The sequence below is a fragment of the Lethenteron reissneri genome, chromosome 23 (genome assembly GCF_015708825.2).
Source record: "Lethenteron reissneri isolate LAM-NWPU_2019-01 chromosome 23, ASM1570882v1, whole genome shotgun sequence".
NCBI lineage: Eukaryota > Metazoa > Chordata > Hyperoartia > Petromyzontiformes > Petromyzontidae > Lethenteron > Lethenteron reissneri.
The window spans coordinates 22,501-28,612 of NC_083801.1; the positions used below are offsets into that span (position 1 = coordinate 22,501).

The window sequence follows — 6,112 nt, forward strand, 5'->3', positions numbered from 1 at the left end:
CAGGGTGAGGGTCAGCAGGATGTCCAAGTTGACAATGCAACAAAGTCAATGCTTCGACTAATGCGAGTGGTTAGGACCAGAGGTGGCCGTTCAAAAACCACAGAGGATGTTATCAAGCCCAGGACGATGCCTGCGAGGACTTGGATGAAAAAGAGAGCAGAAAAGAGAGGCAACTTCATGAAGCATCAGAAGCTGTTCTTCAGAAACCACTCTCGGTTGGCCTCTCTAGTCCCTGATGGCAACGACCGACAGGAGTGTCAGATTCCTATCAAGGAGGTGTATGACTTCTACCGTAACAAGTGGGAGGAAATAATACCTTTCAATGGCCTCGGCCAATTTACGTCTCTGACGGTAGCGAACAATGACCACTTTGAATCCCTGATTACGGTGGAAGAGGTTGTGGCGGGCATTCGTGCAATTAAACCATCATCTGTGCCAGGACCAGATGGCGTGACAAAGGCAGCAATCATCGTTGCTGATCCAGAGGGAAAGACACTGGCAGCCCTCTTCAATGCTTGATTGGTTACTGGCATCATCCCCAAAGAGCTGAAAAGAAATACATCTGTTCTGATACCCAAGGTTATGAGTGAGGATCTACTGAAGGATCTGGGAAATTGGAGACCGATAACGATTAGCTCCATAGTCCTCAGACTGTTTTCCAGGATCCTCACTGCACGCCTAGAACGTGCTTGCTCTCTGAATCCGCGGCAACGCGGGTTTATTGCTGCACCAGGCTGCTCAGAAAACCTAAAGGTACTTCAAGACATTATGAATCAGGCAAAGAAAGCTCGCAAGTCGTTGGCGGTGGTATTCATTGATGTGGCTAAAGCCTTCGACTCGGTGTCCCATGCCCACATCATGTGGGTACTCAGGCAAAAACAAGTGGACGAGCATATGATTAACATCATTCGAAACGCCTACGACCAATGCACGACCTCGTTAAAGAGTAAGGACACCTCGAGTCCTGAAATTAACATCCGAGTTGGTGTGAAGCAGGGTGATCCGATGTCTCCCCTGTTGTTCAGCCTAGCCATGGACCCTCTCTTATGTGCCTTGGAGACGCATGGTGTCGGATACACTATTGAAGCCGAGTGTGTGACTTCGCTGGCGTTTGCAGATGACTTGGTGTTGATGAGTGAATCATGGCAGGGCATGACCACCAATATCGCCATCCGAGAATCATTCTGCAAACTATCAGGGCTTAAGGTACAAGCCAACAAATGCCAGGGCTTCATGTTGAACCCAACGAAAGACTCGTACACGGTGAATAACTGCGACCCGTGGGCCATAGCTGAGGTGCGAGTCCAAATGGTTGGGCCTGAGGAATCCGCGAAATACCTTGGTATGAAAATCAGCCCGTGGACTGGCATTGTAAAGCCAGACCTGAATGTACAATTAAAGAAATGAATCTCAAACATTGACGAGGCACCTTTGAAACCGACTCAGAAGGTGGAACTTCTCAATGCATACGCCGTACCTCGACTACTGTACCCAGGCGATCATGCTGATTGCAGACCGACCACCTTGCGAATTTTGGACCAAGCAATTAGGAACGCGGTTAAGGGTTGGCTCCATCTTCCACCTTCTACCTGCAACGGACTGCTATACGCCAGAGCTTGTGATGGAGGCCTAGCAATCATGAAGTTGGAAAGCATGATACCATCCGCGCAGCTGAGAAGGCTGCAGCGCATTGCCAACTCTTCTGATGCTATGATACGAAGTATAGTGTCCTCGCAGGGCGTGGATGAGAAGTTCAAAAACCTATGGATCCGAGCCGGAGGTGATTGTCAAGTCATTCCTTCGGTGTTTTCTACAGACCTCGCCTCGAAAGAGCCGGTATACCCTAAACCATGTAACTGGCGGCAGCTCGAATTCAAGAGATGGTGTGAGAAACCAGTGCAAGGTGTGGGTGTTGAAAATTTTGCGCACGACAAGGTTAGTAATACGTGGCTGGGGATACGAGGTGGCCTCAAACAATGTTACTATATCGCCGCGCTGCAAGTAAGATCTAACCTCTACCCGACTCGGGAGAGCTTGAACAGGGGCAGAGAGGGTGCCCTACGCTCCTGCAGAAAGTGCTCCTCCAGACTGGAAATTCTCTCGCATATTCTTGGTCAATGTCCTGCTGTTCAGAAAGCAAGGATTGCTCGGCACAATAAGATCGGTGATATTCTTGCGAATGAAGCAACACGTCTGGGCTGGTGGGTTTACAAGGAACCACGCCTTAGATCCGAGGGTGGAGAACTACGGAAACCAGATCTCATGTTCGTGAAGGGGGAAAAAGCATTAGTTGTCGATGTCACCGTCCGGTATGAAGTCTCGTGTAAAACCTTGTCTCAGGCCGCTGCTGACAAGGTAACTTACTACTCCCCCTTGCGTGATCAGATCAGTGTAGTTACGAAAGCTAATAAGGTCACATTCTTCGGCTTCCCAGTAGGTGCGAGAGGAAAGTGGCCTCTGGAAAACAATGAGTTGTTAACATCTCTGGGACTGACCAGCCCCCAAATTTCTACCCTGGCTAAGATGATCTCCCGCAAAACATTGCTTTTCTCTCTTGACATCCTGAGAATGTTCTGCGGTAACTCTGCCGTTTATGATCGATCGTAGGAAAAATGAGGGAGTGCATGGGTTGGCACACTCCACTCTCTGTTGCCAATGGTGCCTGGTAATAGAGTGACGACAGCTTGGGGCACCTAGGACATTGGCTGACACCAGTTTGGGGGTCCTGGTAATATTGATTCCCATTCCCTGTTGCCAACCGTGCCAGGTAACAGGGCGACGACAGCTTGAGGCACCGAGGACATTGGCGTACACCAGTTTGGGGGTCCTGGTAATATTGGCCTTCATTCTCTGATATTTTTGGTGCCAGATATCAGAGCGACGACAAACCGGCGACCGCATGGGAATCTCGTGATGATTAAAATCATCTTGCGCATTAACCACTATTGACGTTGGTTATGGACGGGCCATTCAACCCGGAAAGGATTGGCTTGTAAAAAAGCCGAATGAAAATAGCCAAATGCCTCGTCATCTAATTAGTGACGCGCATGAATGGATGAACGAGATTCCCACTGTCCCTATCTACTATCCAGCGAAACCACAGCCAAGGGAACGGGCTTGGCGGAATCAGCGGGGAAAGAAGACCCTGTTGAGCTTGACTCTAGCCTGGCACGGTGAAAAGGCATGAGAGGTGTAGGATAAGTGGGAGGTGCTCATCCCTCGTGGCTCTGGGTGCCGGCGGTGAAATACCACTACTTTGATCTTTTTTCACTTACCCGGTGAGGCGGGGAGGCGAGCCCCGCGGGGGGCTCTCGCTTCTGGCTCCAAGTGCCTCTGGCGCCCGAACACCGTTCGTGGTGCCGGGCACGACCCGCTCCGGGGACAGTGTCTGGTGGGGAGTTTGACTGGGGCGGTACACCTGTCAAACGGTAACTGCAGGTGTCCTAAGGCGAGCTCAGGGAGGACAGAAACCTCCCGTGGAGCAGAAGGGCAAAAGCTCGCTTGATCTTGATTTTCAGTACGAGTACAGACCGTGAAAGCGGGGCCTCACGATCCTTTTGACATTTTGGGTTTTAAGCAAGAGGTGTCAGAAAAGTTACCACAGAGATAACTGGCTTGTGGCGGCCTAAGCGTTCATAGCGACGTCGCTTTTTGATCCTTCGATATCGGCTCTTCCTATCATTGTGAAGCAGAATTCACCAAGCGTTGGATTGTTCACCCACTAATAGGGAACGTGAGCTGGGTTTAGACCGTCGTGAGACAGGTTAGTTTTACCCTACTGATGCTGTGTCGTCGCAATAGTAATCCTGCTCAGTACGAGAGGAACCGCAGGTTCAAACATTTGGCGCGTGCGCTTGGCTGACGAGCCAACGGTGCGACGCTACCATCTGAGGGATTATGACTGAACGCCTCTAAGTCCGAATCCCCCCTAGACGCGACGATACTATTGCGCCCGGATCTTCGGTTGGCCTATCATAGCCGGGTGGACTCCTGCCCGGTGCGGAATGCCGCAAGACCCTGGATCGAGGTGCCGCCGCAAGCGTTCGGTGGCCCTCTCCTCAGTCGCTCGACAGCATGCTCGCGGGAAAGCTGGCTGCCAAATCATTCGTAAACGACCTGGTTCTGGCTCGGGGTTTTGTAAGTAGCAGAGCAGCTTCCTCGCTGCGATCTACTGAAAGTCAGCCCTTGAGACAAGGCTTTGTCCTGGTGCCACCCATGGGCACCACGGCTCCTAAAAGGACCGAACGCACTCGTGTGACGCTGCTAAAACAGCAGCTTCCCAGTGAGATACCGGGGGGACTCGGCTGACTTTGCTCGGTCGGAAAAATACGGTTAGGTGAGCCGCCCCTAGGTCGGTGGGTGTCTGACAAAGTGACATTTTTTAAACCTGCAATTTCTATGCTATTTTAATATACCCGTCTGTCGGGGGGGGGGGGGGCAACGCAAAACAGCGTTTTGTCAGCCCGAGGGAATTCGGCGCGACAGAAACGATGCCCCGTAACGCGCATGAGAGCAATCCCGGCCAATTTCTCCCGTTTGATGGGGTCTATCTGTAAATAATTTTGACTTTTTTTGGTGCACGTGCAAATCTGCTGGAAAAGCCTGTGGAAGTGTCATGGCGTTCGTACGATATTTGGCGACACTAAAATTTGCGATTTCCCAGCTCGAGGGAATTCGGCACGAAAGAAACGAGGCCCCGTAACGCGCATGAGAGCAATCCCGGCCAATTTCTCCCGTTTGATGGGGTCTATCTGTAAAAATTTTGACTTTTTTGAGTGCACGTGCAAATCTGCTGGAAAAGCCTGCGGAAGATTCACGGCGTGCGTACGATATTTGGCGACACTGAAATTTGCGATTTCCCAGCTCGAGGGAATTCGGCGCGAGAGAAACGAGGCCCCGTAACGCGCATGAGAGCAATCCCGGCCAATTTCTCCCGTTTGATGGGGTCTATCTGTAAAAAATGTTGACTTTTTTGGTGCACGTGCAAATCTGCTGGAAAAGCCCGCGGAAGATTCACGGCATGCGTACGATATTTGGCGACGCTAAAATGAGCGTTTTGCCAGCTCGAGAGAATTCGGCGCGAGAGAAACGAGGCCCCGTAACGCGCATGAGAGCAATCCCGGCCAATTTCTCCCGTTTGATGGGGTCTATCTGTAAAAAATTTTCACTTTATTTGGTGCACGTGCAAATCTGCTGGAAAAGCCTGTGGAAGTTTCGTGGCGTTCGTACGATATTTGGCGACGCTAAAATGAGCGTTTTGCCAGCTCGAGGGAATTCGGCGCGAGAGAAACGAGGCCCCGTAATGCGCATGAGAGCAATCCCGGCCAATTTCTCCCGTTTGATGGGGTCTATGTGTAGTGGTGATACGCGCTGGGGTAGGGATCGTGTGCCAGCGCGTAGTGATTGGCTGTGTATGTGGTGACGCGCGCTGACGGTGGAGGATCAGGGGTCAGCGCGGGGTCGTGGGTTACGTGGTGCTGATTGGCTGTGTGCCGGTGACGCGCTGAGAGGGAGTGATCGGGTGGCAGCGCGGTGTGATTGGTTGAGTAGTGTTAACACGCGCTGAGGAAAACGGATCGTAGAGATAGCGCGTCGTCATTGGTTAACTAAGGAGCGATGCTCACGTCGACGTCCGCATCAGCTCCGTCTCCCGTGAGCAGGGGCTATAAAAGGGGATGCACACAGGCGTAAAGGCAGTATGTAACCAGCGAAGACTGAAGACGGGGATGAAGAGATAGGGCCCTGCGGTACCTAGTCCCGCTGTCCTAACGGGACCGGGACTCTGTGTAACCCAGAGGCGAATGCATTGTGTGTAGCCATAGGCATAGGGTCTACACGAGTCGAATGCATGGTGTGTAGCCAGAGGCATAGGGTCTACACGAGTCAAGTGCATTGTGTGTAGCCAGAGGCATAGGGTCTGCACGAGTCAAGTGAAGTGTGTGTAGCCAGAGGCATATAGTCTACACGAGTTAAGTGGAGTGTATAGTCAAAAGAATAGAGACCACACGTTGTATTGTGACACGTCAAGATTTAATAAAAGTGTGTTACCCGTCAAGAAGTTCCTGCCGTCATTTCCAATACTTCATATGTGTAAAAATTTTGACTTTTTTTG

The 6,112-nt window shown here is 51.3% G+C and overlaps 1 pseudogene; it reads left to right on the plus strand.

Annotated features, from left to right (window-relative positions):
- Positions 1-4,202, plus strand: part of LOC133346257 (28S ribosomal RNA) — an 8,099-nt pseudogene extending 3,897 nt beyond the window's left edge.
- The last annotated feature ends 1,910 nt before the right edge of the window (positions 4,203-6,112 follow it).